Source organism: Fukomys damarensis, unplaced genomic scaffold (assembly GCF_012274545.1).
Source record: "Fukomys damarensis isolate Sample0158 unplaced genomic scaffold, DMR_v1.0_HiC HiC_scaffold_9, whole genome shotgun sequence".
NCBI lineage: Eukaryota > Metazoa > Chordata > Mammalia > Rodentia > Bathyergidae > Fukomys > Fukomys damarensis.
In genome coordinates this window covers 42,048,518-42,064,971 of record NW_022900921.1, presented here as the reverse complement: position 1 = coordinate 42,064,971, position 16,454 = coordinate 42,048,518, and the positions used below count along the sequence as shown (strand labels likewise).

The window sequence follows — 16,454 nt, the reverse complement described above, 5'->3', positions numbered from 1 at the left end:
CAGGAGGATCACTGTGAGTTTGAGACCAGCCTGGGCTGCATAGTGAGACCTGTCTCAAAAAAAAGAAAGAAAAAGAACACATTCTACATCCTATGAATTCCTTTCACTTGGTTGAGATTTGTTTTATTTATTTATTTATTTATTTATTTTTGGTGCCAGGGATCAAACTTGGGACCTTACACTTGCAAGGCAGGTGGTGGAACCACTGAGCTAAGTCCCCAGCCCCAAGGTTTGTTTTATAACTAAGGATGTAAACTACCTTTGGACAGTATATGTATCATGTACATTTGAAAAGAATGTGCATTCTGCTGGTGTCAGATAGAATTCTCCTTAAATGTTGAAGATGTTAGATCCTCTTGGAAGGTGGTGCTGTTGAATGTATCCACGTTTTTACTGATTTTCTATCAATTGTTAACAGAAGATTTGAATTTTCCATTTATAATCAATGGATTTGTATATTTCTCCATTAAGTCTTATAAGTCTCCCTTCACATACTCTGTAGCTTTGTTGTTTGGTACAAACATATTAGAACTATTATGTCTTCTTGGTGGGTTAAATTTTATAATTGTATGGTAACATTCCTTGTCTTCAGTAATTTTCTTTGCCTCAAGTCCACTTTATTGTATATTATTATAACCATTCCTTCTTTTCACTGATTAGCATTTATATATCTTATTACTTATGTACTTAATTACTTTTAACCTGCCTGTGTTTGTTATATTTGAAATGAGTTTCTATAGAAAGCATATAATCTTTTTTAACCCAGTCCTCTACTCTAATCTTTTAATTTGTGTCTTTCAACCATTTCCATTTAATGCAATCATTGATATGCTAGGACTTAAGTCTTCCTTTCCTTAGTCTTTTTTTCCCCCATTAAGTTTACTGGTACATTTAAAGCAAATAATACAGTTGCATTTATCATTGGGATCTTGTATCTTTACATGATATGTCTTGGTTCTTGTTTTTTCCCCATATCCCTGCCCTCCCTTTACCCACTTCACCCTTCCCTATTTACAAAGACTCTTTCCATTTTTCCTTTTTTCACATTTTTTCCTTTCCCTTATTTCCTTTTCCCTCCCCACTTCCCCTTTAGCCATTTTCTTCCTATTTCACCCTCTCAATTATACCATTTGAACCTTATTTACACTCTTAACTTTTCACACCAGAGAAACTACAGTATTTACTCAAGGATGTCCTATTTATTTCATTTAAGAGTATAGCCTCATGTGCATCCACTTGGCTATAAATATTTCTAGTTAATCATTCTTTATGGCTAAAACTCCACTTTATAGAAAAACCACATCTTCATTATCCAGTCTCCAGTTGATGGGCATTTGGATTGTTTCCAAGTTTTAGCTATTACAAACTGTGCCAAACATGGGTGTGCATATATCATTGTAGTATGATTCTTTTAATTCTTTTGGAAAGATACCCAGCAGAGTGATAGCTGGGTCAAATGGAACCTCTAATCCTAGTTCTTTGAGGTATCTCCATATTGATTTCCACAGTGGTTGCACCAGTCTGCACCTCCACCAACAATGGAGAAGTGTTCCTTTCTCCCCACAGCCCACTGATATTTGTTATTGGTTGATTTCTTGATAGCAGCCATTCTTTCTGGGGTGAGATGGAATTTCAATGTTGTTTTCATCTGTATCTCTTGAATGACCAGTGACGTTGAACATTTTTTCATATATTTATTTGCTGCTTTTACTTGTTAGTCTGAGAAATGTCTGTCCATTTAATAAATCATTATCTCTCCTCTTCTTCCTCCTCTTCTTGTCCTCCTCCTCCAACAGTACTAATGTTAAAGATATTGTATTTTAATTTCAAATTCCAGCTCTTCATTTCTAGACCAAAGGAAAGTAAATTAACTTTGCATACTAATTGTGTATTCTGGAACCATGATGAAATTGCTTGTTAGTTCTGGGAGTTTTTGTTCATAGGGATTTTTTTATAGACAGTCATCACCAATGGACAAAGACAGTCTTTTTCACAACCTGTATACCACTTATTTCATTTCTTTCTCTTATTGCTTTAGCTAACTTGGCTGAAACTTCTAGCATGCTTTTGAGAAAAACTGCAGAGAGTATCTTTATCTAATTCCTAGTCTTAGGAAGAAAGTGCCTAGTTTCTCACCATTAAGTACAACATCAGCAGCCAAGCCTGATGTTGCAGCCCTATAATCCCAGTTAGTTAAAGACTGGAAAGAAGAATTACAAGTTCAAAGCCAACCTGGGCAATTTATCAAAATCATGTCTCAAATTTAAAAACAAATAAAGGGTGAGGATGTAGCTCAGTAGAAAAGTGTCCCTGGGTTACCCTATGTTGCCTATTTGTATTTTCAGATGTTACCTATGTGTTCTTTATTGTGTTAAAGAAGTTCCTTTCTATCCCTATTTTGCAGATAGTATTATTATGAATAGGTATTGGATTTTGTCAAATTCTTTTTCAACACAATTGAAATGATTGTATTTTTTTCCTCTGGTCTGTGGATGTGATGCATTAATTGATTTTCAAAAGTTCAAGTAGCACTGTACACCTATAATAAAGCCCACTTGATTATTTTATGCAATTCTTCTCATGTGTTATTTTATTTGATCTGCTAATATTTTGTTCAGAATATCTGCATCTGTGTTCCTGAGATATTGGTCTGTAGTTTTCCTTTCTTGTAATGTCTTTAGTTTCAGTATTATATATTTGGGATTATGTCAACCCGATAGATAGAGTTGGGAAGTATTTTCCTTTGATTCTATTTTCTGGAAGAAATTGTAGAGAACTGGCATCATTTCCTCTTTAAATGTATGTTAGAATTCACCAGTGAACCCATCTAAGCCAGACTCTTTCTCTTTTTGAAGTTTAATTATTCACTCAAGTTCTTTAATAGATATAGGTCTGTCCCAATGACTTGCTTTTCCTTTTGTAAGTTTTGATTCTCTGTTAATGTTTTCAAGGCCTGTTTCATTTAGTAATCAAATTTGTGAACATAGAGTCATTAGTAATATTCCTTTATCTTTTTAATGTCCATAGTTTCAGTATGATGGCCCCTTCTAAATTTCTGATATTAGCAATTTGTGCCTTCTCTGTTTTCACAGTTAACCTCACTAGAAGTTTGTTTATTTTATTGATTTTTTTTCTAAAAACTGGCTTTTGGTTCTATTGTTTTTCTCTATTGATTTCTGCACAAACTTGTATTGTTTCTTTTTCCCTTACTTTGGATTTAATTTGTACTTCATGTTCTAGTTTCCTGTGATGAAAGATTGAGTTATTCATTTTAGATCTTTCTTTGTTTCTAATATCTGCATTCAATGTTATAAATTTCCCTCTAAACACTGTTTTTGCTGCATCTCACAAATTTTGATGAGTTGTATTTTAATTTTCATTTAGGTCAAGATATTTTTTAAATATTTCAAAAGTTATTTTGAGACTTCTTATTTAAACTCTATATTATTTAGAAGTTTGTTGCTAAATCTCCTAATATTTTGTGACTATTTTCTAGTTACCCTTTCTGTTACTGATTTCTAATTTAACTCCATTGTGATCTGAGACCATATTTTATATGTCTGGCCTTTTATGTTTGTTGAGATGTATTTTATGGCCCAAAATGTGATCTGTCTTGGTGAAATCTCCAAATGAACTTGGGAAGGATATGTCTTCACATCCTTCCTGGAATAGAATATTTTATCAATGTCAATATGATCCAGTTGATTAATGGTGCTATTTTGTCTGTGTTTTTACTGATTTTCTGCATCCTGGATCATTCTATTTCTCCTTTCAGTTTCATCAGTTTTACTTCACATATTTTGTGCTCTGTGTGGTGCATACACATCAGAATTATTACATTTTATAGATAGGCACTAAAATCCCCAATAACAATAGTGGATTTGCCTGTTTCCTTGCAGTTGTAACAGTTTTTCTCTCATACATTTTAATGTTTTGTTTTGAGGCACATATATATTAAAGATTGTTATGTCTTCTTAAAAAATTGACCCCTTTATCATTATGTGGTATCCCTCTTTATTTCTGATAATTTTTCTTACTCAGCCCTGTCTGAAATGAATGTAACAAATCCAGTGTAAAGATTCAGATTGTGCTCTAGCAAACAAAGTTGAAATCCTAATGCCCAGAATCTCAGAATTTGACTTTATTTGAAAATAGCTTGTTACACATGTAATGATACTGGAGTGGGCTGCACCCCTAATCCAATATGACTTAGTGTCCATATATAAAAGCAAAATTAGTAAATAGACAGATGCGTATACACACACACACACACACACACACACACACACACACACACACACACACACACGACAGGGGGTAGGGAAGGGAGAGACCCTGTGAAGACTGGAGTTATGCTCCCACAAGTCAGGGACCTCCCAGAAGCTAGGAGAGGGCAATGGGACAGATGATTCCCTAGCACCTTCCAAGGGAGTGTGGCCCTGGTAATGCCTAATCTTGTACTTCTGCCTTCTAGAATGTAAAATAATAAATTCCTGTTGCTTAGGCCACATAGCAGATGGCATTTTCTTGCAACAGTTGTAGGAAAATAATTCATCTAGGTTTCTTATAATTAGTGTCAACATGGTATATCCTAGGTTTAAATCTGCAATTTATTTTTTTGTTTCCTACAGTATTTTTTCTCTCTTTTTTAACAGTCTCTGTTTTCTTTTTTCCTTGATTTTCTTTGGGGTACTTGAACATTTTTTGGATTCCTACTTTGATTTCTGTGTACTTTTATTTTAGTGTACATTTTATATAGCTTTTGAATTTAATATATTAAGTATTTGAGAGTACAATAATATAATTGTGTTAAATATTTCCTCTACATATACTTAGAATCTAATCAAAAAGTGTTACAATTTTTGCTTCCATCATCAAATATAATTTAGGAAAATCAAGAGGAAAAAGAGTATAATACCTTCTTGTTTACCATGTCCTTTCTTCTTTCTTTTCCAAGATTCCTTCTTTTAGAAGAACCTCCTTTAGTCCTTTTTTTCCTTTAGCCTTTATTTTAGCATAAATATGCTAGTGACAAATTCTGTAGTTTCCTGAGATTGCCTTAATTTCTTCCTCACTTTTATTACTGGACAAAGGATTCTGAGTTAACAGTTCTTTTCTTTCAGCAATTGAAAAATTTTGTATTTCTTCAGCTTCCATGGTTACTATTAAGCAATCTGTTATAATTAAATTGTTTTCTCCCTTAACTAAGGTGTTCCTCCTTTGTGGCTACTTTCCAGCTTTCTTTTTCTTTTCCTTTTCCTTTACCTTTCAGACATTTCACTATGATGTGTCTCACTGTGAATTTCTTTAGATTAATTCTACTTGGATTTATTCAATAGTTATCTCTTCTAGTAATTTTTTAGTCCTGCCCCTTTTCCCACTCCTTCTGAGACTGATGATATATTAGAACTTTTGCTATAGAATGTTAAATATTAGAACTGACAAGTATTATTAGGTTATTTTGTTGGTTTTGTTTTTGTTTGCAGATCTGGGTTGCCTCAGTCATGCCAGGCAAGAACTTTACCTCTGACACTATTTAAAGTCTATCATCTTTCTATTATTCGGTTTGGGTAATTTCTTCTGTTCTGTCTTCAACTTCACATTGTTTCCTCTGCCATATCCATTTTGCTCTTGACCTTATCTCCTGCATTTTTGGGCTGTTATATTTTTCAGTTTTAAGCTTTCTGTTTGGTTCTCTATAGTTTTCATTTTGTTGGTGAGAATTTTCAGTTTTTCATTTTCAGGCATGTTTATAATCATTCACTGAAGCATTTTTTGATACAACTACTTTAAAATCTTGGGTCAAATAACCCAAAAGTTTGTTACCTTAGTGTTGACACTTAATGATTTTTAAAGTTTGGCTTGAGCTCTTTCTGTTTCTTGATATGAGTGATTTTGATTGAATCCCATATATCTTAGGCATTATCTTATGAGAATTTGGATCTTCTCTAAACTTTGTTTTAGTTGTCCTTTTGACACTATTCTGGCAGAACAGAATATTTTGATGCTATTCTGTCTTATTACTGCCAGGTAAAAGCAGAACCCCAGGTCTCCACGAGGCTTCCCATGACGCTGAAGAGCTGTAAGGCTCCTCAATACAGCTAGGTGCAGGAGAAAGTGCTGGCTTCTCAGTAGGCTGTTCCTCAGTGCGGTTTGTTATTACTGCTCCGCACCTGGCCTCTACTGATACCATCAAAGGTGACCCAGTTATCACTAGGAGATGGTGTCACCCTGATTCTCCATGAAGCCCTGTGAAGGTAGAAGGCAAGGCTCCCCATTCAACTTTGGCTGGCATTTCTGTAGCATTTAGCAGGGATACAACAGTTATTTTCTAAAAGTTTCCCGCCGTGCCAGGTTGTCCTTTTCCTGGTCTTTGGCTAGAAAAAGCAGGCATGGCTGGGGCTTTGGTTTAGTTTGGTTTGGTTAGGTCTGGTTTATCTGCACCATTGGCAGTTTCAGATTTCCAGTTTCTTTGGCTCTAACTCTGAAATATATGAGGGATAAAGCCTAGGAAACATTGCCATGCCATTCCTAGGGTCCTGAATTCCCTAGTCAGTCTGCCTTCTCCGCATATTTTCAGAGTCTTCTATGTTTATTTTGTGGACAATGTCTAATTCTTTTTGTTTGGGTTTTTGATACCAGAGATCGAACTGGGGACCTTGTACTTATGAGGCAGGCAGCAGAATCACTGAGCTAAATTCCCAGCCCTGTCTAATGTTCTTTATTATGCTTAACATGAGGAATAAGTAAAGCATATCTATTCTATGTGCCAGAAGTACCCTGGTATATCTTTAGGACTTATTTTGGAAGTTGTCTTTGGATGAAGAAAAGGCATGAATGTTCTGACCTTCTTTCACATGAAGGCTGTGCTTCTGTGACACTTCTTTTCAGGAGACTCCCTATTAGGACAGAGCTGTCCTTCACATTCAGTTATCAAAAGGTAGACTTGAGATAGGGATCAGGGTGAAAGAATTCTTAGCAAGCGAATAACAAGTAGAAGAAAAGTGTGACTTGAAAGTAAAGGAAGTTTATTGTTCTTGGAGGATAAGTAGTACAGGCAGTCCATGTGTCCCTGGGAATCATCCTGACCATAGGCAAGGGCAAAGGTCTTTGTAAGATTGTGCAGTAAACAAGATTCCGTACACAGATGGGCCCATGCTAGAGTCAGTGTTCTGTTCTCGCCATCTTGAAATTCTTAATTTTTTCTTTTAGCAGAGTGCACTACACTTTCATTTGGCACTGGTCCCCATAAATTTTGTAGGAATGAATCCAAATAAGTCCCTCCCCACAAAGGAGTTAGGGGGATGTATATTCCTAAGATTCTGATTTCTTCCTGAGCTCAGGTAAATTGGTTAAAAGTGTCTCCCAAAAATGTATGTCTTTCAGAGAGGACTAATGTAAAGAACTCAAAAAATTAGACTCCTCAAATCAAAAGACTCAACCAAAGCATGGGGAACTGAAGTGAAGAATTCTTCAGAAGAATGAATAATTCTCAGAAGAAATACAAAAGGCCAATAAATACATAAAAAAGTTTAATATTACTGAGCATTAGAGAAATGCAAATTAAAACTCATGGAGATACCATCTTACTCCAGAAAGTGTGGCTATCATCCAGAAATCAGATAATCACAAATGCTGGCAAAGATGTGGGGAAGAAGGAATTTTCCCACATTGTTGGTAGAAATGTAAACTAGTACAACCACTATAGAAATCACTGTGAAAATTCCTCAAAACACTAAAAATAGAAATTCCATTTGACCCAGCTGTTCCCCTTCTAGGTATCTCCCCAAAAGAGTTATAGTCCTCATGTTACAGGGATACATGTGAACCCATGTGTTTATAACAGCACAATTTATAATAGCTATATCTTGGAAATGGCATATATGCTCATCAAAGATGAATGGATAAAGAAGATGGGCTATTCATACACAGTGGACTACTACTCTGTCATAAGGAAGGTTAAACTTGAGGCATGCATAGACAAATGGATGCAACTTGAGAACACAATGTTAAGTGAAATAAATCAAATACATAAGCTTAAATATTGCATAATTTCTCTTATATGAGAAAAGAATATGGAGAGAGATTGGACATAAATTAGGAAGTAGGGGAATATTTTTCAAGTGAAGAGGGAATAAGAAATGGAGGGAGAGGGAGGGAAGGAAGGGAGAGGGGGTGAAAAAAGAATTGAAGGGAGAAACTGATGTTGAAAATAGAATTGCAAATGGGCCTAGGGGACCAAGAGTTGGAAGGTGCAGGGAGGGAAGGGAGAAAGAGAGGATAAAAAAGAAAGAATTAAGATGTGTGGTGTCCACACAGCAACTCTCCACAACAAATGTAATCATTATGCACTACAAACATGGACTGATATAAACAAATAAAGAATGCATGTCCTTCAGAACTTCAGAATGTGACCTTGTTTGGAAATAGAATCTTACCAGATGTAATCAGTTAAGATGAGGACACACTGGAGTAGCATGGGCCTTAATCCAGTGACCACTGTATTTAAAAGAAAAGAGGCACAGGCACAGGTATACACACACACACATCACATCACATCACATCACATCATATCACATCACATCACGTCACATGGGGAAACACCCCGGGAAGACAGAGATTGGAGAAAAACATCTAAAGCCACTGAAGGTCAGATGCAGGGGCAGGAACAGAGCCCTGCTAGGGCCAGACTCTCTGGCATTGGCTTTTCAGGTACTGAAATCAATTTCTCAGCATTAAAATGAAGCCAATGACTATTCAAGAAAGAAGTATTAGACAATAGGGAAGGTGGGGCCTCCAACAGACCGAAGAGGGCTGCCCCAATTAAAAAACACTTATTTTCAAAATTGTAAAAACCAAGTAATGCTAAACAGACAGGGCAAGTCAGGGGCCCTCATTCAGCTCTGGGGTCTGGAAATTAATTCTTCCATCCCAGTAGCAATCCTGGGACTCAGCTGACTGATGTTGACCATCATGTTCCAGTCATTCTCTGGGTTGAAGGTGCCTGTATCCCATGGACAGACTGGGTTTACGCACCACTCCTATGTGGCATCCTCAGCTAGTCATAAAAATCTCCCCACTGGCCTAAAGGTTCTGAAATTCCCAACTGACTTATCCCTTGGTTTAAGACACTAAAGTTATTGCTTAAATGCAAATATTATCACAGACTACAATCTACTACAACAGTGGAAGATTAACTCAAATTGCATTATCACATGATTCCCTGAAGACCTTGCAGACTTATGCCAAGGGAAGAATAACCAGGTAGTTTTCCTTTAAGTGGAGGAAATAGGAGAGCCAGAGCCATAGGCCTTTGCCTGGGGAGTGCAATCCAGGAAGAGCTGCACCAGAAGCACACCACCAGGCAGCAGGCCAAAGTCACAAATCCTGAGGAGGAGGGAAACCTGGAAGATAAACATCATCATATCAAAATATTGTCAAGGCTATCACTAACAACAGAAATGATTTAGCAAGCATGATTGCAAAGGATTTTTCTCTCAAATTGAGGTACATAACTTTGATGCCAGAGCCCCCCAAAATAATAAAATCATGAATTTAATTATTCAATTGGCTCTCCAGCCTCATATCCTTGGGCTTTCCAGACTCTGATTCACCCAACTGTGGATCAAAAATATTTAGAAAAGAAAAAATTGTATCATACTGAATATATACAGAGCCTGTTTTCTCATTGTTATTCTAAACAATATGAAAACATTCACACATTGCCATGGTATCAGGTAATGTAAGTAACCTAGCGACGGCTTATACCATACAGGAGAATGATGGGGGCAGATGTGCAAACATCACACCACTTATTTAAAGGCAAACTTGCTCAAGACAAGATTTCGGTGTCCAGAGAACCAGTCACCTAAGGACGCTGAAGGACAACTGTACATGTTCTCATTTATTTTATTTGGCCCTTACATCATCTCTTAAAAGCAGCTATTTATACTTCTGCTCTATAAAGAAGGGGAATTAGACTAACAATGAAGCAAGAAGGAAAGCTACTGTCAAGCCAGCTCCTTTCCCAAGCTTATGAGTGCTGTTCACCCCAGGGATGCCTGGCATATTTGGGTTCAAATCCTGCCAGCAGGAGGTTGGATAAAAAATGATAAAAGATAAATGGCAGTCAGGCCTGCTGCCCAAGCCTGTAACCAGCCAGCCACATAAGGCCATATGCTCAACAAGGGGCTGGCGCTTGGATTTTGTGCTCTGCTGTTGTTATCTCAAGATTCTTAATTGTTTGGTTTTTGGATTTGTGCCCTGTGAGTGGAGTCTGACGGAACAATGGCACTTGCTCCTAGGGCTTGGAACCATAGCTTACATGCAGCTCAGCCCCTGCTCAGTTGCCAGTTCCTCTACCCTTAGCCAGTGTTACTTCAGCCTCCACCCTGCTGGGAGCCCATGCTTCCTTATAAACAAAAGGATCTGAATTTTAGTTTTCAGCAACAGGCCAATATACTATACAGAAAATCAACAGTCATGAACCAAGGAGCCCTTGAGCAACTTGGCAGATTTCACACAGCATCAACATGGTAAAGTTGTAAAGCTTATCCTTAATCCCAAAAGTAGCACTCCAGGGACACCCAGCCTGTCACACTCTCAAACCCACTCCATTCCTATGGGTCAGTCTTCAGCTTGGATCTAAATTCACTAAAAAGAACCTGAGCTTAGACTCCTAAGTCTTAGACTGTCGTATGCTGTGTATAAATCAATTGTGTTTACTTCATTCACTCCTAAATTCCACCTGTGTGCTCCTTGGGGAGGGAATAACCAAAACAATTTGAGGTTTTGGCTCCAACAAAAGCCTAGTGGGGCAGAGTCAGGTTGTCCTTCATGTTCCTTGATTGTGGAGGGTAGGATTGCAGTTTCACTACATATTTCTGGGTGTGCATCACCTTCTTAGATAGAACACACTTCTTGCCCCAAGGAAGTGGCTAGTCCCCATGTTTGTGTGTTTGTTGTCTGCTTGTTTGTGCTGCTCCTGGGGGAGACTCAGTTCTGTTCTTGTCATTGCTCCCAGCTAGAGCTGATTGGCAGGACAGGGGCTCCCTGGCCCTGCTCCCAGGCAGTTGGTCTGAGCAAAGGCTGTGCACTTGAGCAACCTGAGCACAGAAGGGAAGCAGGTGGGCAGAAGGGGCAGCCTCTGCTCTCCTGTGACTGGCAGAGCTGAGGACAGAGAGGGCAGCAGGTATGCCTGCAAGACACCCACAGGTTTCATCATGCCCTCTGTGTGGGGTCCGCAGGGCATAGAGAACACATGCATCCCACATTCACAGATGAAAAGCCTGCCTGTGTCAGGGGTCTGGGAGATAGGGAGTGAGGCTGCACTAAAGAAAGCCAAACCCAAAGAACCTGGAATCTTGCAAGGGGTCCCTGGCAAATGAACTCAACCTACTTAAAAGTACTGGATTAGACATTGGGGACTGACTGCAAGTGGGCATGAGGAATTTTACCAAGGTGATGGAAATACCATTGGAGTATGATGGCAGTTGTATAGTTCTCTCCATTTACAAAATTATTGGGGAAAAAATTTAGGACTGAACCAGTGGTAAGTATGCTCTCTGCCAGTGAGCTATGCCCCCAGCCTCAACACAGGTAAATTTTATGGTAAATAAATTATATCCCAATAAATCTCTTCAAAGAAAAAATGGAAACAAAAAAATATATGTATATACATATATATAGAGAGAATATAGTATCATACATATATGTTCTCATTTCTTTGAGGATTCATGTCCATTCAGGTCCTAGATCCAGATTGTTTATGTTCCTGTTTTCAAATCAATTTAATGAAGTATAATTTACATATAATGAAATGTGCAGTCTGATGAGTTCTGACAAAAATAGACATCTGTGTAACCACTGTCACAATCATGATAGAGAACGTTTCCTTTCCCTCCCAGAAGTTACTCCAGCCTCTATACAGCCAGTCTTCTCCCCTTCCTGGGTGGCCCCAGGCCACCACTGATCTGTTTTTTGTCACTATAGATTAGGTTTGGCTCTTCTAGGATTTCACATAAGTATGCTCTCTTATATCTGGCTTCTTTCACTCAGCATAATATTTTTAAAATCCTATACCAACCACACTTTAAAAACAAAACTTATGTTAGTGGTTTCTCCAAAGTAACAAACCCATCCCTATTCCAAGAGCAAGTTTTCCAAAGTAGGAAACAAATTTCCTTCATCAGTCTAAGGTTCCTGGATGAAAAGGGTTTTCTTGAATAATATGTTAGAAAAGGATCCAACTAGGGTCCTGTGGCACAGGTCAGCCCACAGGCTGTGATGGAAATCAGGTGCAGGCTGCAGGGACCAGCTGCTCTAGCTCCCCTGGCCAGCCGCAAGGTGATGTCATGGTGGGGCACCAGCTTGGTAAGTAACTGAAAAGGAACATGAAGAGTTGATATTTCAAATGACAGCCATGTTGTAAAACTACTGGAAATCGAACTCAGGACCTTGGGCTTGAACTAATGCAGTTGGTTTTTAAAATGTGTATCGGTGTGAAACAAACTCTGTTTACTGGTCAGATTAATTGCACTACAGAAAAACAAGCCACTCAGGAGTATAAGATGAGTTTATCTCTATAAAAATAATTTCTGAAAAATAGCAGCATGTGCGAAAATGTGCTATATATGCCAATACCAATGTACCATACATGTCTTGTATATTTCTGTGAATATATGTGCATAAGGTGATGTTAGAATCTTTCAGGAAGAATTAATGATAGCAACTTCAAGCAGTTTAACCAATGCATTTTAAATTCACATATACATATTTTAAATATTTTGTATTTTAAAACACAAAACAGGAGAGGATTTACTTACTTGAATTGTATGTAGAAATCTTGTTACATTTGGGATACTACAAAAGCCTGTGGTTTTAAAGTAGAAAAATACTCACTTTTAAGAGTGGACAGGTGGAAAGAGAGCTGTTGAACAGAATGAACACACTGACATGTCCTGGATCAACATACCTCTGTATTAAAAAAGAAGAAAAGGGCCAAGTGTGGTGGCAAGGTCCACTTGGGAGCTGAGGCAGGAGGATTGGTGTGATTCCTGGTCAGCTAGACTACGTAATGAGTTCAAGACCAGCCGAACTATATGGTGAAACCGAGTCTCAAAAAAAAAAAAAAAAAAAAAGGAGTAGAAATGTCTATTCCCATCATGAATATCTGTGTGTATGCACAGAAAATATAGGAAGAGTACTGATCTGTAAATGGCAGTTTGTTTTGGTAAACAGGACTCTGTAATTCTAGATGTATTTTCAATGAGCATGTATTATAACTGATCAATCTCTCACTTTTTTAAGGGAATGATATTATGGAAAGAATAGTCCCAACTTTGCTATTGACTAGCTGTGGGATCATTGATGAATAAATTAATCTGTCCAGTTTACACCAATATTATGAGAATAATTTGAAATTATAGATGAGGAAGAGATTAACTTAAAACACACACACACAGGTGACTAGAAAATATAGCAGTTCCACTGAGAAAATTTGGCCAAGCTCTTCTTTAGAACTGGTTGACTTCACAGATCTGCAAGGCTGAGGTCATTAGAAGAACAGCCCTAACATACAACCCTTCTATTTATAAATGTTACTTCAAAAGGACTGAAATTAGGGGGCCACAGAACACCCACATTATAGAAAAGATTGTATATTATGGAGTACAAAGTATATCATTAGTCATTGTTACTGAGTAGAAAAAATTAGCAATTTAGATTTCTTTTTTCTCACAACATATGTAGAGTTCTGGACTGGTTTCACTACTCACTATAAGATTACCTTAAAATTCCAGATTGTCTATATCCCTCAGGAACATAGCTAATTTTAATTCTCATACAGTGTCAGGTATGCAGAAGTTCTTAACCTGACACTTCCTAGAATATATTAAATGTGTGTGTAAAATGCTTGAGAGTAGGAGTGCTTCATATTTTGTATTCTTTTGGATTTTTGAACATCTGTCTTCAAGGTGGGACCCAAGTCTAAATACAACATTCATTTTTTGTGTGTGTGAATAAGCAGGCTTTTATTTCTTTTAAAAATTTTTATTTTTATTAGTACATGTTTGCAGTACATAATGATTACAGTCACTGTGGAGAGTTGGTGCATGGACATACACATCTTCATTCTTTTTATGTCCCCCTCCCATTTGCAAAAGTTCCACCCTCCCATTTCCTTAGGTTTCACATATGTCCTATACACATACTCTGAAGGTAATTTTATACAATGCTTTACTAATTTTGTGCATGAAACAGTTTCATGATGCAGAATTTTCCATCTGTGTCATCAAACACTCAAACACTTTCTGATTTTGCAGCATTTCAGATTTTAGGGTTTTGGATCAGAGATACCCAACCTGTGTTCCAGTTACAAGCCCTTTGTCATTTGTTGGGCTAGTATCTGAAGAGAGATTTCAACTTTGCTGCTCTTTGGCTTACATTTAGTTTGCATTTTATATTTACTTATTTAATTTTTTAGTACAATTGACAAAAATAATATGTAAAGTGTATAGCATCATGTTTTGAGATACAAATGAATATGAAATTATTACTGCAATCAAGCTAATATATCTATCACCTCACATATTTAGCAATCATTAATTTTCTCTGATTAGAAACAGTTTAATAACAATTCAAAAATGCATGCTCTCAAAACGGAAAACATGTTCAGCATCTCACTGTCAGAGGCAGATTATAGCAGTTCAGTGAACAATATTCTCTGATACCTTGCTATTTCTATGCATCAACACATTTTTGAAACTAAAGAATTGGCAATGCCATATATAATGCTTTGTAGGCATCTATTTTTCACCTCAATTCAGATCAATATCAATCACTCTTTGGGAGATATAATTCTTAACTCCTTTCTCTTATCTCTTCCCTTACCCTCCCACCTCCTTATTCCTTTCCTTTTGTCTAATAATTGTCTCCCTTCTATATATTTTCATGTTATCTTTTTAGATGTCACATATTAGGAGAAAACATAGCAATTATGTACTTGTCTTTCTGCGTCTGGCTTATTTCGATTAACATGATCATGTCCAGTGACATTGTATTTTTATTTCCATCATTTTCTGCTTAATGAAATCTGCAGGAGACACCCTAGCAAAGTTGTAGGCTGTCAACTGGGTGAAAAATTGAATGAACCAAACTTCATTAACAAGAGATTAAAAGGGAGAATAAGAAATGACAAAATACTAGCAAATATAAAATGTTACAAAAGCACCAATACAATAAAATTTTTTAAATTTATATTTTATAGAAACCAGCAGTATAGACATTACATACATGGGCCAAGTAGGGAGTGGAGCAAGGTCTTCCATTTTTGATGAAGGGATTTGCTTCAAACAGTGGTGACCAGAGTCCCATTTAGAAGAGTGCAAACCTCTGCACGCCGGAGACCTGGAGGACCCAGTCAAGGGTGTGGAGCCCAGGGCAATGTCCTCTGCAAGTCCTATTGAGGATCTGCACTGGAAAGGCCCAAGGGCCATTGGCAGAAGCTAGAAACCTGTGCTGTTGGGGTGAAGGGTTTGTGCCAAAGGCTGAGATCTGCACTGGAGCCAGGAGACATGACAAGGATTGAAGTGCTCTTGAAGGAAGACAGCAGCCAGAGCTCCTTTGAAGAAAAGCCACCAAAAAGCAGCTTCTTCAGGAAAATCAGCATCATGCAACTTTCCCTTCCCCCTCTCCTTTTATGCCCTTCTGGCAGCAATTCCCAGGTGGGTCATCCACACCCAGAACCATGCTGACCCAGTTCAGCTGGGTGACCCTGCTCAAGCTGACCTTTAGTTAATCCAACACAGGACATTAGATCATCTGCAAATTAAACATATAGAGATTAATGATTAAACCACTCATAGCTCTTAGATGTATTAAATTTTGTGTGGATCTAGATCCAAGACCTATTCAAAAAAAAAAAGGATCCAAACTCATATTCAGAATGAGTTATTCTTGGTCTTAATAAGTTATTAATAATTTCACTTCTCATTAAGACTGAATTTTTATATTACTTGTTACATGAATGGGCTGTGCTTAGGTTGGAGGGAAAGAAACTAAGACAAACTTTTAAAACTTTTAAACTGAGAATCCTTTGCATACAGAAAAGCTTAAAAGATATTTACTTAGTGTTATTTGAGTATGGAGAGCTTAAATTGTCTTAGTCAGCCTCTGAGTATCTCCATAAGGACCACACCTCCATGTGACAAGCTCACCTCTATCTGAGCTCAGGCCCTTGTGAATGTACATTTTTTTGAATTTATGTCCCCATCGTGCCTTTGGGAGCCCTCAGTCTCCTGCTTCTTTCCAATGTGTATTCAATGATGAGTCCCACTGGGAGATGGGAACTCTTCTCTGCTAGAATTCAGAAGAAATTGGGGCCAGGGATTTAGCTCAGTGGTTCGGTGGCCTGCCTTGCAAGCGCAAGGACCGGAGTTCAATACCTGGTACCAAAA

General features: G+C 37.6%; 1 long non-coding RNA gene across 1 annotated transcript in view; it reads right to left on the bottom strand.

The window, feature by feature from the left end:
- Window positions 1–14,388: 14,388 nt before the first annotated feature.
- Window positions 14,389–16,454, bottom strand: part of LOC117285385 — a 50,976-nt gene continuing 48,910 nt past the window's right edge. Inside the window, exon 4 of the long non-coding RNA XR_004516438.1 lies at window positions 14,389–15,819. This is a non-coding gene — a long non-coding RNA (uncharacterized LOC117285385). The remainder of the gene's footprint in view (window positions 15,820–16,454) is intronic.